Source organism: Nipponia nippon, unplaced genomic scaffold (assembly GCF_047370975.1).
Source record: "Nipponia nippon isolate SJK-2023a ecotype South Korea unplaced genomic scaffold, ASM4737097v1 scaffold_34, whole genome shotgun sequence".
In the NCBI taxonomy this organism is placed as follows: Eukaryota; Metazoa; Chordata; class Aves; order Pelecaniformes; family Threskiornithidae; genus Nipponia; species Nipponia nippon.
Window position 1 is genome coordinate 3,555,744 of NW_028262352.1, and position 15,913 is coordinate 3,571,656.

The 15,913-nt window shown below is 45.5% G+C and overlaps 2 long non-coding RNA genes across 3 annotated transcripts in view; one reads left to right on the top strand and one right to left on the bottom strand.

Moving 5' to 3' along the window:
* The window catches only part of LOC148054110 (uncharacterized), a 35,339-nt gene that overhangs the window by 3,567 nt on the left and 15,859 nt on the right, over positions 1 to 15,913 (bottom strand). The window lies entirely within an intron of this gene.
* On the top strand, positions 5,630 to 8,992 carry LOC148054111 (uncharacterized). Of its 2 annotated transcripts, none has more exons than XR_015707659.1 (2): positions 5,630 to 7,755; positions 7,837 to 8,992. It is a non-coding gene; the product is annotated as an uncharacterized LOC148054111 (long non-coding RNA). The 2 variants fall into 2 exon arrangements; XR_015707660.1 differs by having other exon boundaries at positions 7,854 to 8,992.

A 15,913-nucleotide genomic window follows, 5' to 3' on the forward strand; every position in this document is an offset into this window, starting at 1 on the left:
AACTCAGATGTACTGATGATGTAAAAGTAGTTTTGGAATAAATGAGTAACTATAATTCACCTTAAAGATATGCTTATGTAGATAGCTTCAGGCTCTTGTATACTTATGCATATATTTTGAATGAGTACTACACTTTTAAAAGATGATAAAAATGAATGGTGAAATAATTGAAATCTACACTATTTTACATGTCAGGGTTTCAGAGTGGCTGCAGGGAATATCTGCTCCAGCATCATGGAGCACCTCCTCCTTTCTCTGACCTTGGTGTTGCCTCTGTTATTTCTCACTCTTTTTGTTCCCTCCTCCTCTCTCTGTCCAGTGTTTTCTGCCCTTTCTTAAATATGTTTTCACAGAGGTGCCACAAACTTTGCTGATGGGCTCAGCTTTGGCCTGTGGTGGGTCCATTGCCAAGCCAGCTATGTCCACCACAGGGCAGTCCCTGACCTCTTCCCACAGAGGCCACACCCCTGCAGCCCACCCCCCTTGCCACTTATATCCAATACATCAAGGGATGCAGGTTTAAGACCAAATCCTATTTTACTCATCTAAGTAATTTCAGTCAAGCTAGTAATTAAGACATCTGAAAGTGAAGAGAGATGATCCTCCTGTAATTGGCAAAGTGCAAAATCAAAAGGAATAGGTCTGATTTGACAAATTTGGGTTAACCACACTAAGTGTCAGCCTCACATCTCCTTACGGTTAGAGCATGATTTTGAATCCGTATCTGAAAAAGGGAGCTGAAAAGTAAAATAAACCAGGTTTCTTAAACATTAAAAATCAAATTAATAAAGAAAACATTACAAACTAAACTTCTTGTCCCATCAGTAGAGCTACACCCTGTTGTACTAAGAAATGTGAAATACAGAGTTTTCCCACCCCACTTTCAAATTAAAGGATGCTACAACCACCATTAAAAGAAAGGCATTCAGAATTTAAAAATTAAATAGCGCTTTTTTTTTTTTTTGCAACATTGCCCATCACCTCTAGAGTAAACAGAATCAGACTACAAAATGCATGCTTTAAATAACAAATATACTGGTATCTTTTAAATACATATTATCTTTCTGCCTATGGAATCTCAAAAAGAAGAGTAACAAAAATTTAAAAAAAAATTAAAAAGTCACTTCAGACTGTGCTAGGAAACTAAGTAACCTTTACCTCTCAAACATATAATTCTCATAAATATACAGCCAAGGATTAAGATTCAAGTTTCCTAAACTTTCCCTCCCCCTAATTGCAACTGAATACTTAGATTTATGTCCTGTTTATCCTCAGAATATATACAACATTTTTCATTCCTTTTGTTTAAAATTGTGGTGGGTTGACCCTGGCTGGATGCCAGGTGCCCACCAAAGCCACTCTATCACTCCCCCTCCTCAGCTGGACAGAGGAGAGAAAACATAACAAAAGGCTCATGGGTCGAGATGAGGACATGGAGAGATCACTCACCAATTACCGTCACGGGCAAAACAGACTCGACTTCGGGAAATTAGTTTAAATTATTACCAATCAAATCAGAGTAGGATAATGAGAAATAAAATCAAATCTTAACACACCTTCTCCCTACCCCTCCCTTCTTCCAGGGCTTAACTTTACTCCCAATTTCTCTGCCTCCTCCCCCAGAGCAGCGCAGGGGGACGGGGAATGGGGATTGCGGTCAGTTAATCACACGTTGTTTCTGCCACTCCTTCCTCCTCACACTCTTCCCCTGCTCCAGCATGTGGTCCCTCCCACGGGAGACAGTTCTCCATGAACTTCTCCAATGTGGGTCCTTCCCACGGGCTACAGGTCTTCACAAACTGCTCCAGTGTGGGCCCCTTCCACGGGGCGCAGTCCTTCAGGAACAGACTGCTCCAGCGTGGGTCCCCCACGGGATCACAAGTCCTGCCAGCAAACCTGCTCCAGCATGGGCTCCTCTCTCATGGGTCCACAGGTCCTGCCAGGAGCCTGCTCCAGCATGGGCTTCCCACAGGGTCAGAGCCTCCTTTGGGCATATCACCTGCTCCAGCGTGGGGTCCTCCACAGGCTGCAGGTGGATATCTGCTCCACCGTTAACCTCCATGGGCTGCAGGGGGACAGCCTGCCTCACCATGGTCTTCTGCAGGGGCTGCAGGGGAATCTCTGCTCTGGTGCCTGGAACACCTCCTCCCCCTCCTTCTTCACTGACCTTGGTGTCTGCATAGTTGTTCCTCTCACATATTCTCACTCCTCTCTCTGGCTGCAGTTGTGCATTTCCCCCCCCCCCCCCCCCCCTTTCTTAAATATGTTATCGCAGAGGTGCTACCACCATTGCTGATTGGCTCAGCCTTGGCCAGCAGCGGGTCCGTCTTGGAGCTGGCTGGCATTGGCTCCATCGGACATAGGGGCAGCTTCCAGCATTTTCTCACAGAAGCCACCCCTGTAGCCCCCCCCCGCTACCAAAACCTCGCTGTGCAAACCCAATACAAAAATAAAAAAATACAAGAGAGGACAAGTTACCCAGGAAGCAGATACATTCTGATCCCCCAAAAAACCCTTATGTGGGCAGTTTTAAATATGATAAAGAAACCTCCTGCTTATACATATATATTGAAATAAAAATTGCACTGGTAGCATGACAGCATTAGATTTAATTAAAACAGGAGATTAAACTGGTTTACAGTCTGTTACATTTGGTTCCCATACCGCAGATTACACTCTGTTACCAGATAACCTTGCTCTCCAGTAAACTGACTGAGTAGGCATGGCTCACAAATACTTTTTTTAACTGTTTGTTTTGGAATACATTTCAGAATTTGAATAGTGAAACATTTTTCACAGTATGCAAAGCTTCAGACAGGAATATGACAAGATGGTAGCCTGAACCCCAAGTTTGTTAAACATAGAAAAGGATTAAGGTAAATAGACTAAGTGGTAAACTAAGCATAAAGAACATATAAACATATAAAGAGTATATCAGAAGCTAAACTTTCAAACTAATGTGAAAGATATCAGCATTGAAAAATTATTCCATTATAAACTATTGAAGTGCATTTTCTCTCAAGCACTGTAAAATCTACACTGTGTGATATATAAGAGTAACTGAAGACTTCTAGGTCTTAGGGATAAGTAGTAAAAGATACAGAACCCAAATTTGTTTTATGGTGTTTGACATTTCATTAACCTAGTAACTAGCTGTCACAGAAGAATGAAAACATGATTTGTTTACACAGTATATCAGGCAGATCAGAACCTATACCAGGGAACTCGATTACTTCTTTTCTAAACCTTATTTTATAGCTAGGTTTCCATGCAACTGAAGAGCAGCCACATATTTAGCAGTTTCAATATAGCAAATGAGATCTCCAATTTAAAAAACTGTATGAACTACACACATTTCTATAGCACAGGAGAACAGCTATTTATGGCCATTCTTCAGAAATATTTAGGAGATGGCTTAAACTGTTGTTTGAACCACTAGCCAAATAGGAAGTGAACCCTTCTGAAGGCAATGGAAAGCATAATTTTTAATAGGTAAAAATAGTTAGGAAGGCTAAAAGTATACCTAAAACGGCAAACACCCAGGCACAAAATTTAAATATAACTCTAGTTATTCAGCCAAAACTATGGGTGTGCATGGATTACCAAGGAGTGAATCCAAGCATTAACCATGATGAGAAGCTAAAGATATGGTAAAAACTGAAATAAAGAAATAATTTCTCCTCTGGAGAACATTGGATATTTTCCCCCCCACTATAGTGTAGTCAAGCAATGCCAAACGAGGCATCAACCAGTAAGAACTCAGGTAGGACAAAATATAATAAGATGCAAAATAACTACAGAATAAAGAAAAAAAATATGCTACAAAATAGGTAGCCTAATTAAAGCCATTTTTGTCAGAGAAACAGAGGATAGCAAAGATAATACACACATCTAGACAAACATCCATGTAATGAATGGGAAATAAAAATCAGATATTTTTTGGTAAAGGAAAAATGTAGCAAACACTACACATCAAGGTTATCCCGCCAGATCTCCAGCCGACCCGGGCTTTATACCCCCAGCAGTAGGTGTGTCATGTTATAAGGGGCGGAGACAAGGGAGGGTCGACCCTTAACTCTTTCCGTACAGCACGTGATCTTCCGGTCGCCAGCCCTTATCTTTACTACAGAAAAATATACATCTAGTAGAATTCCCTAATTACACCTAAGCAGCAAATAAACCTGGTGACAGTTTTACAGAACTTGCAAGAAGCACACCAGAAAACTCAGTAGTTGTTTAAAGGACACTGGAATCTATTAGCAGGAAGTAGAGGTACAGAGGCAACTTTTTCCAGTCACTTCAACTTCAAAATAAGATGCAAGCCACAATAAGAGGTTTCTCCAGAAGGCCTGACCCATACTGTCAACATGCAGCTGTTAAAACAAGAGAACATATTCACTACACATGCAGAGGTCCTGACATACAAGTTCCAGCACAAGATGAATCTCTGACAGGCAATGAAATTTTGAAGGTTCATGGGTTCTCACCATCAGATTTCAGTTTAGCCTGCATCTTGTGGGCTTGAGCCATACACAACTCAAGCTACATGTTGTCCTTTGCTCACAGAAGGGTCAAAGAATTGGGATACATCAGCATTTTTAAAGACAGCTAAGCCATAACAGTGAAATGCCTTAAAATGCTATATTAGAAGAAGCAATGCCAGATATACTTGTAACTATTTAGAAAGACAAGAAGAAGCTAGCAGCAAAATGGTACATTATGAAGATGACAGTTTGATTAGACTAGAGATACTGACTGATCTAGACCTTGGAAACAATCTGATGTGCTTCCCAACGTGCTTTTTTTATCTGCAAAGTGCATATTGATTTATCATTCAAAATACTCTTAAGTTATCATTCTCTTTAAAGTAACATTTGAAATAGGAAGTTCTAAGCCAAGCATGAGGCGATTCCCATTTGAGTTGAGATGTTTTGTTTAGAGAGGAAAAGAGAAAACAATTATTAAAAAACCCTACAAAGTACTGTGGTGGGTTGACCGTGGCTAGCTGCCAGGTGCCCATGAAGCTGCTCTCTCACTCCCCCTCCTCAACAGGACAGGGGGAGAAAATACGATGGAAAAAGCTCGTGGGTTGAGATAAGGACAGGGAGATTACTCAGCAATTACCATCACAGGCAAAACAGACTTGACTTGGGGAAATTAATTTAATTTATTGCCAGTTAATAACAGAGTAGGATAGTGAGAAATAAGAACAAAACTAAAACCACTTTTCTCCCATCCCCCCTTTTTCCCAGTTCTACCTCCTCCCCCCCCCCCCCCCCCGCTGTCCTGAGCAGCGCAGGGGGATGGAGAATGGGGGTTGCAGTCAGTTCATAACGCTTCATCTCTGCCACTCCTTTCTACTCATGCTCCAGTGGGGGACCCCCATGGGCCACAGTTCCTGCCAGGAGCCGGCTCCAGTGTGGGGTCCTCCACAGGCTGCAGGGTAATCTCTACTCCAGCACCTGGAGCACCTCCTCCCCCTCCTTCTTCTCTGGCCTTGGTGTCTGCAGGGTTATTTCTCTCACATTTTTCTCACTCCTCTCCCTCACAGCTGCTGTGCAGCATTTTTTACCCCTTTGTAGTAAAGATAAGGGCTGGCGACCGGAAGATCACGCGATGTACAGAAAGAGTTAAGGGTCGACCCTCCCTTGTCTCCGCCCCTTATAACATGACACGCCTACTGCTGGGGGTATAAAGGTAAACTACTGCGCAGTAAACATTGAAGCTGAACACCTACACTGCGTGTGCTGACTGTTCCTTCCCCAGCGCAGTAAACATTGAAGCTGAACACCTACACTGTGTGTGCTGACTGTTCCTTCCCCAGCCCGGGTCGGCTGGAGATCCGCTGGTATAACCTTGATATGTAACGAACGCTACATAGTGGTGACCCCGACGTGATCGGCTGCAGGCAGCAGCGATGGAGCTCGCAGAACTCGTAAAGGTACTAAAGTCGGTAGCGACGGAGGTGGGCGAGGATGGGGCGATAAGGAAAAGGCCCACGGGCGACCGCATCCAATGGATGCTATGCCGGGGAGTGCTTGGCGCTCCCACAGAAGTTTTTGGACACCCCAAATTGGGGGAAAATATGCAATGAGCTGACAGAAGTGATCATAAGCAATGTTGGAGGAGCCAGTGACCAGCTTCGTGCCTGGGGAACAGTAGAAAGGGTGCTCAAGAAGGGGTTTGTGGCAAAGCGGTGCTGGCTTGCCGCACGTAGCGCGCTGATGGGGCATGAAGTTCCTGGCAACGAAAAGCCAACGGGTTTAGTCTCGGAGGGGACACAGGCTGGCTGGGAGGGAGCACAGCCGGGGGGGCTGACCCAGACTGGCCAAAGGGCTATGCCATACCATCATGCTCAGCAATATAAAGCTGGGGGAAGAAGAAGGAAGGGGGGGACGTTTGGAGTGATGGCGTTTGTCTTCCCAAGTAACCGTTACACATGATGGAGCCCTGCTTTCCTGGGGATGGCTGAACACCTGCTTGCCTATGGGAAGTAGTGAATGAATTCCTTGCTTTGCTTTGCTTGCGCACGCGGCTTTTGCTTTACCCGTTAAACTGTCTTTATCTCAACCCATGAGTTTTCTCACTTTTACTCTTCCGATTCTCTCCCCCATCCCACCGGGGGGGAGTGAGCAAGCGGCTGCGTGGTGCTTAGTTGCTAGCTGAGGTTAAACCACGACAGTTTTTTTTGGCGCCCAATATAGGGTACAAAGGGTTCGAGACAACGACAGATTTAATTGGAACGTGCTAGATCGAAGTTATAGCAGGTATTGCTGTTTAGCTATTAATCGGCAGGTTTCTGTGCTTGCCACGGGGCTTGCTTGCCTTACTGTATATTAGAGTCTAATGCTCGTTAGTGGCTGCTTTTTGCTTTCTCTGCTTGCTGTACTGCTGAACTGCTTATCATCTTACTCCGCTGTGCCTGGGAACGTTTTGATAACAGCAATGGCCATGTGCCTGGGCTGGCAGATGGCCAGGGCATCTCTGCTGTTTTTCTGTACTGCTGTACTGGACAGGCTGGAACTCCAGTGTGAACTCGAGTTGAAGGGGTGGCCTGTGGGGCACAGACGGGGCCGTCGTTACTGGGGACTGAGCCAACGGAGGAAGGGGAGGCGCAGGGAGGCTATGGCGCAGCGGGAACAAAGGAGTCGGGAAAGGTGTTCCCGTTACGAGTGGGGAGTCTAGAGCAGCCACCCACGGAACCTTCGGCACCTTCTGCACCGGCAGATCCGACACCTCCTCAGTACCCCTGGGGCGAGTTGCAACAATGTGTGGAAAGGGAGCTGATTGATAGGTTGCTGGATTGGGTCCCGGGGGCCAATGTGGGATCCCAGCGGTATTGCGAACTACGTGAAGGAAGATGGCGGGAAGGAGAAAAGGAGGGCAAGACACCATCACCTTCTGAGGACGCCCCGTTGCATCCCAGTGATCGACGGGTGCTGGACACACAGAGAGCAGAGCGCAGAAAAAGATCTGAGGAACAAGGAGAACCGGTGTCACGGCTGATGACATGTAGGGGGGGTGGTAGGGCTCCCCCGGCACTGCCAGTGATACCTGAGCTACCAGAGGGACCCCTTACCCCTGGGGCAGTGGGAAAGCGAACTGGTATTACTTTGCAAGATGCTCGCTCTGTGATTGTTGCTTATCCTGTGTGTTCCAAAGGTCCCCTCTGGGAGGCAGGGGTAAACCCTCGAGGGTTGCAGCCCAACCAAATATGGCAGTCTGATGTTATGATTTATGAACCCTTTAATCCACGTAAGTATCTGCATGTCACAGTTGATACCTGCAGTGGAGTTATTTTAGCGACTATGCATGCTAAACAAAATGCTCTCTCAGTTATTTTACATTGGCAGGACTGTATGGCGCAACTTGGCATCCCACAAAAAATTAAAACAGATAATGGAGCGGCATATGTCAGCAAGAAGACAAAGGACTTTTGCGCGCGCTGGGATATTCAGTTGAGTCATGGCATTCCCTACAACAGTACGGGCCAAAGCATTGTGGAACGCGCGCATCGCACATTAAAAGGGTTACTCGACCGACTTAGGGAGGGGGAAAAGATAAGCCCAGGAACAGGGGTTCGCCCTCCCTTATTTCGGGCACAGTGTCTGTTGACGACGGCACTAATTACCTTAAATCATACCATTTGAGGGAACACCTATAAAACCCAGACTGCAACCCAGGCACATTTCCGGCTCGATGAGAACGAAGGGCCTTACCCTTTGGTTCAAGTACGGGACCTGCAAACCTGTCAATGGAATGGCCCGTATTCCCTCCGTTGCCTGGGACGTGGGTATGTGTGTGTGCAAACCGAGAAAGGGACGCTAGAATGGGTACCCAGTCGAAATATTCGACCGTATAAACATTAATCAATTTATTGAGTCTTATCTTGACAGGTTACCATTTCCCTATGCATCCTGATGGTGTGGGGGAGCAATGAGGGAGCCGTGACGAACTACTGGCTGGATTGGGCAAAATCCATGAACATAACGGATGCGTCTCTGTATATGCCGGCTATTGGACAAGCCTCTACCTGTCTATTGTTCACCCCCTACTTCACTAGCGATAAGGAGGACAGTTGCTGCCACAAGTCAAACCAGAGCTCCACTATCCCAGGCTTACAAAACTGGAATGTTAATAACGCCCAAACTTTTAATAACCGGGCTCATAGTCTTGTTACTTGTTCTTGACCTTGTTGTGCTATTACCCTGTCTGTTACGCTTAATTATGCATTCTAGGAGTCGTATATTAAGAAGTCTTACCACATATCGATTATTTTACGCGCAGCTTTCCCAGCGAGATCCAGAGCTACTGGAGCTAAGGGAGGGGGAAATGTAGTAAAGATAAGGGCTGGCGACCGGAAGATCACGCGCTGTACGGAAAGAGTTAAGGGTCAACCCTCCCTTGTCTCCGCCCCTTATAACATGACACGCCTACTGCTGGGGGTATAAAGGTAAACTACTGCGCAATAAACATTGAAGCTGAACACCCACACTGTGTGTGCTGACTGTTTCTTCCCCAGCCCGGGTCGGCTGGAGATCCGCCGGTATAACCTTGATATGTAACGAATGCTACAGTTGGAAAGGACCTCTGAGATCATCAAGTCCAACCTGTTAACCTAACTGCCTGGTCCACCTCTAAACCATGTCCCTAAGCACCACATCCACATGTTTTTTGAATGCTTCCAGGGGCTGTGATTGTACCACCTCCCTGGGCAGTATGTTCCAATGCCTAACCACTCTCTCTGTGAAGAAATTTTTCCTAATATCCAATCTAAATCTCCCCTGGCACAACTTGAGCCCATTTCCTCTTGTCCTGTCGCTTGTTACTTGGGAGAAGAGACCGACCCCCCACCTTGCCACAACCTCCTTTCAGGTAGTTGTAGAGAGCAATAAGGTTTCCCCTCAGCCTCCTCTTCTCCAGGCTAAACAACCCCAGCTCCCTCAGCTGCTCCTCGTAAGACTTGTGCTCTAGACCCTTCACCAACTTCATTGCCCTTCTTTGGACACTCTCCAGCACCTCAGTGTCTTTCTTGGAGTGAGGGGCCAAAAAGTCAACACAGTACTCGAGGTGCGGCCTCACCAGGGCCGAGTACAGGGGCACTATCACCTCCCTGGTCCTGCTGGCCACACTATTCCTCATACAGGCCAGGATGCCATTGGCCCTCTTGGCCACCTGGGCACACTGCTGGCTGGTGTTCAGCCAGCTGTCAACCAACACCCCCAGGTCCTTTTTCTGACAGGCAGCTCTCCAGCCACTCTTCCCCAAGCCTGTAGCATTGCCTGGGGTTGTTGTGACCCAAGTGCAGGACCAGGCACTTAGCCTTGTTGAACCTCATGCAGTTGGCCTGGGCCCATCGATCCAGCCTGTCCAGGTCCCTCTGTAGGACCTTCTTACCTTCAGGCAGATCAACACTTCCGCCCAACTCGGTGTCGTCTGCAAACTTACTGAGGGTGCAATATACAATATTGCGATATAGAAGGAAAGATCTCACTGCCACAGCCCACCAACACCCTTATTTACACAGGAATAAACCCTGCACAACCCACCAACAGGTTTTCTCCACCAACAACCTCCACACACAGGACTCTCTAGTCCTCTATTCACAGCACAAAAAGGCACCAGAACAATCTCCCAACATTAAACTCACACATGCAACCCACCAACTTCCTAGATTCTCTAGGACCCAAATACTCCCCCATCCACAGGTCTAGACTTCAGAAACAGCTCACATCATCTCCAAGACACGCTCACATTTTAAGTCCAGAAAATGGATGTCCAATTCCTAACAGTACCAACATTCCCCAGACTGTAAAGATGAGTTGAATTTTTCAAAATAATGAGATTAATAAATAAGATTTACATTCTGGACAATTCTTATGCTTTCAGATTTCAGTGTTTAAAGCCATATCATATTCCAAAGTTTTCTCCAGAAGCATATAGGTTGTTTGTTTTTTTAACATCCTCCCCCAAATAATCACATACTTCTTTAAGTTGGAGCTTTAAGTAGTCCACCAGTTACAATGAAACTTAAACAGGAGCTGGGAATGCTGGTGACAAGATATTTGCAGTTTTTCATTGGGTTGCATAAGTCAAACACTTCAACTGAAAGCCCTGCTGAAAGACAAAGCATGAGGACAAATTTGCAAAGCAGGAACTGAGGTTGAGCTCATGCCACATAGCATTACTTAATTCAATTTATTGCCAATTAAAAATAGGATGGTGAGAAACAAAGCCAAAAACTAAAACACCTTCCCCCCACCCCCCCTTTTTTTCCCAGGCTCAACTTCACTCCTTCATTCCGAATCCTGACTCCTCTGCCTCCTCCCTGCCACCACTCCCAGCAGCACAGGGGGGATGGGAAATGGGGGGTTGCCATCAGTTCATAACACTTCATCTCTGCTGCTCCTTCCTCCTCACACTTTTCCCCTGCCCCAGTGTAGGTCCATCCCATGGGCTGCAGTCTTTCAAGAAAATCTCCAGTGTGGGTCTTCTTCACAGGCCACAGTTCCTGTCAGGAGAGCCTGCTCCTATGTGGGCTCTCCATGGGCTGCATCTTCCTTCAGAGCATATCCACCTGCTCTGGCATGGGGTCCTCCATGGGCTGCAGTGTGGATATCTGCTCCAGCATGGCCCTCTCCATGGGCTGCAGGGAAATATCTGCTACAGTGCCTGAAGCACCTCCTCCCCCTCCTTCTTCTCTGACCTTGGTGTCTTCAGGATTGTTTCTCTCACTTTTTTTTTCCTCACTCCTCACTGCCTGTGCAGCGTTTTTTACCCTTTCTTAAATTTGTTTTCACAGAGGCATCATCAGCTTCTCTGACTGGCTTTCCTTTGGCCTGCGGTGAGTCCATGTTTTGCACCAGGACATGCTGGTCCATTACAATCCCCGTAAGATTCTGTAAGGTATAATTTAAAATACTATTTATTAGGTTTAACACTGTAAGGAGAGAATAGCATAGATAATCGTATGCCCCTTTACATGTTGGGAGCCCTGAGCAGTGTAGCATTGAACAGGACTCCAACCAACATGCAGCATACCATGCAGTCACTGTCCATAGCAGAGATTCTTCCCTTTTGGTCTTTCAAGCTATTATGGGATTTTCTTACAAGGAAACAGCTCTATATCATATCTACAGTCAAACAGAAATTATGTTCACGAGAACTTCTTGCTGCACTGTTAGATAAAGGCAAGGTCATGCATGTGACATAATCGATGGTACTGAGTGGGAGCTGCCTGCAGGCTCCTGTGTTGCAATGAGGTGGCTGAGTTTATCCTGTGGCGAAGGACTATGTGCAGCACAACACAGGCCTGAAGGCCATGTACGTGTAGTGCAGCACAGCACAGGTCTGGGTGTACTTGGGTTAACTGTTATGTGGATCACTAACTCCTCAATGTACCATGGTCTTTCAGTCAGGATCACTACAGTCCATTGCTGAGCTGGCTGGAACTGGCTATATCTGGCACAGAGGCTACCTCTGCAGACCCCACCACCAAAACCTTGCCATGTCAACCCCAATACAAATGGCTATTTAAAATTATCTTATTTACGTACAGTTCAGTCAATTCCTTTCTCTACAGCAGGAACTAACTGGGGGGAATCACTCAGACTGCCAAATTCTCCACCTAGGGTGTTAATCAACACACTGAAGCATAGAAGTAGTGCCTATCATTTGTCCTATGCACAGCAGGAGCTGCCTGGGGGAACCACCTGGGCTGTCCAGAATCCCACCCACCCAGAGAGTGATCCTGTAGCTATTAGTTGATTTGTTGACTGAACTTCTATGCAGATTCACAATCACCTTGTCTCAAATCAATCCATTGTCTTATCTAGGCACAGACAAGCTGGGGAGTTCCTGGACCACCCAGGAATTAATGACTAGGCCCACCACGTATACACACAAGCACAGCTCTGATATTCAGCTGTACCATAATTGCAACTATAGGGCAAACTTGAATTTCCTCCCTATATCACAATTATAACTTAAATTCCATAGATTTTGCCACACTGTAAAAGAGCATTGCCTTATTCAATCATGTCTCTACGCTAATGTGCGCAGCATGAAGAATAAACAAGAGGAGCTAGAAGCTTTGGCTCAGTCCCAGAGCTATGACATCATTGGCATAAGCGAATCCTGGTGGGATGAGTCCTGTGACTGGTGAGCCCTGATGGATGGTTATAGGCTCTTCAGGAGGGATAGGCAGGTGTCCTGGTTTCAGCTGGGATAGAGTTTTTTTTAGAGTTAACTTTAGAGTTAAGTCTTGGTAGCCGGTATGGGGCTGTGTTTTGGGTTTAGGATGAGAACAATGTCGATGATACACTGATGCTTTGGTTCTTGCTAAGTAGTGCTTAGTGTTGCTAAATAGGTGCTAAGTGGCGCTCACACTGGTCAAGGACTTTTCAGCTTCCCCTGCTCTGCTGGGTGCACAAGAAGCTGGGAAGGGGCACAGCCGGGGCGGGGGGGGGGGGGGAAGGGGGGGGGTGCTGACCCAGACTGGCCAAAGGGCTATTCCATACTATGTGACGTCATGCTCAGTATATAAGCTGGGGGAAGAAGAAGGAAGGGGGGGACATTGGGCGTGATGGCGTTTGTCTTCCCAAGTAACCATTACATGTGATGGAGCCCTGCTTTCCTGGGGATGGCTGAACACCTGCCTGCCAATGGGAAGTAGTGAATGAATTCCTTGTTTTGCTTTGTTTGCGTGCACGGTTTTTGCTTTGCCTATTTAACTGTTCTATTTTATTTTACTTCAATTATTAAACTGTTCTCATCTCAACCCACGAGTTTTCTCCCTTTTACCCTTCTGATTCTCTCCCCCATCCCACTGGCAGGGAGTGAGCGAGCGGCTGCGTGGTGCTTAGTTGCTGGCTGGGGTTAAACCACGACAGCAGGGCAGGTGAGGTGGGGGGTGGTGCTGTATGTAAGAGGGGGTTGGATTGTATGGCACTTGCAGTTGGCGATGACACGGTTGAGAGCCTCTGGGTAAGGATTAAAGGGAAAGCAAATAAAGCAGAAATTGTGGGATTCTACTATCGACCACTCAGCCAGGATGATGACACCAATGAATTATTCTATAGGGAATTAAGGGATATCTCTAGATCAGCTGCCCTTGTCCTTATGGGGGATTTTAACTTCCCAGACGTCAGCTGGGAATATCATACAGCAGACACAAACAGGTCCAGGAAATTCCTGAAGCACGTTGAAGATGATAACTTCTTGGTGCAAGTACTAAGGGAGCCGGCTAGGAAAAGTGCCCTCCTAGATTTGTTGTTTGTAAACAGAGAGGGTTTCATGGGCAAAGTGGTGATTGGTAGCTGTCTTGGTCACAGTGACCATGAAGTAGTTGAGTTTCAAATAGTTGGCGATAGGAGAAAAACTGCCAGCAAAACTTTGACCCTGGATATGGGGAGAGCAGACTTTGGGCTGCTGAAGGAGCTAGTTAGTAAGGTCCCCGGGAATCTGCTTTTGAAGGTATTGGGGTCTATGAATGCTGGTCACTTTTTAAGACCCATCTCTTAAGAATGCAGGATCAGGCAATCCCAAAGTGTCAGAAGTCAAGTGGGTGAAAGGTCTCAAGGGCAAGACTTAGGAACAGCTGAGGTCACTTGGCCTGTTCAGCTTGGAGAAGAGAAGGCTGAGGGGTGACCTCATTGCAGTCTACAACTTCCTCAAGAGGGGCAGCGGAGGAGGAGGTGCTGATCTCCTCTCTCTGGTGACCAGCGATAGGACATGAGGAAATGGAATGAAGCTGCGTCAGGGGAAGTTCAGATTGGACATTAGGAAAAGGTTCTTCACTGAGAGGGTGGTCGGTCACTGGAACAGGCTCCCCAGGGAAGTGGTCATGGCACCAAGCCTGTCAGAGTTCAAGGAGCGTCTGGACGATGCTCTTAGTCATATGGTTTAGTTTTATGTAGTCCTGCGAGTAGCAGGGAGTTGGACTTGGTGATCCTTATGGGTCCCTTTCAACTGGAGATATTCTAGGATTCTATGAAGAGTTTATAAGGAAATCTATTTCATGTACAATACTTGGCTATGAGTACTACTTGATATATATATATGAAGGAAAATTACAATTGTTTTATATTCATATTTTTTTCATTATTTCTACAAGAAATTAAAAAGATCTGGTTTAAATTGAAACATTTTTATTTTGTTTGAAAACCTAAGTATAGTTTGTTGACATTCCTAGTACAGTTGTTCTGGGCTCTTGTTTTAAGATGTTTCGGTTTTTTTATATGTTTCTTTCAGCTTTATCACCACTTTGAAGTGCAAAGAAAGAAGAATCCTCTCCGAGGGGGGAAAAAAAGCTACTCTTTTGAACAACTTTCCTACCTGCTAGTGCAGTCACAACTCAAAGTGACCTTTCATAAAGAAACAAAAGGTGGAAGAAAAAAAAATGTCCAATCCTTCTATAGTGATATCAGAATTCAGGCTCTTTGTAAGTGAATCTGCTTGGAGTTGACAGCACTTGGACTGGATTCCAGTTGTATGTATCTTGGCTTTTTTTTGTTTCAGCAGAACAACTGATGATTAAAAAATTCATTTTGCCACTTAAACTGTTCTGAAGTCACATCTGGAACAAATTGTTGAATAAGGCAACTCTAATTTTTGTCACATTGATCATTCTTCTGGCCATAACTACACATTTCATAATAGTCCCAAAGGAGAGTTACTCAATAAATAAAAAACATTGTCACATGCTAAAAAACACTTCAAAAGTTCTATTTGCAAACTACTTTTCTAGTAAGACAACCCTGACTTTCTGACAAATTCTTCTGAGTTAGGAAGGATAATTGAATGCCAACCCTGAGAAGAATGTCGGGAGGATGCTATTGTCAAACAAAAGCTGGCTACTTCTTCAAGAGGTGTCTTGACTAGTTCTTCAAGAGGCGCATAGGTTTGCTGACACTAAAGAAAAGGTAGGCTGATTGATTTCTTTTTCCCCTGATTTAAAATGTGAAATTAAGACTGAAAGGTCAAGAAGGATGAAGATAAGGTGACAGCCCCGCCCCCCCAAATACCCCCCCCCCCAAAAAAAAAACATGGAAGCTGTGAGCGCACTATAATTCAGGCTTGTGCACTTTCCATATATGACTATATCACCTGTTTTGGATTGGGTCGGGTTTTGGGTTGGGGTTTTATTTTGGGGGGGTGTTACTGTGAATCCTAAATAGGATCCCTGCCTTCCTCAGTGTATGGGGAGGTATTTAATGCTTTTTATTCCATGTTGTACATGGCTGCAGGCTGTATTTTATACATACTAGTCAGACCTCTGCTGAATAAAATAAATATGGATTTCCTTCTGGGGGACTCTGTAGTACCCTTGCCATAGTATTAGTGCTTTCCAAGTTTAATACAGAGGGGAGGTAGAATAACTAGGTAATGACAGTATTTTAATGCTTTAATAGAT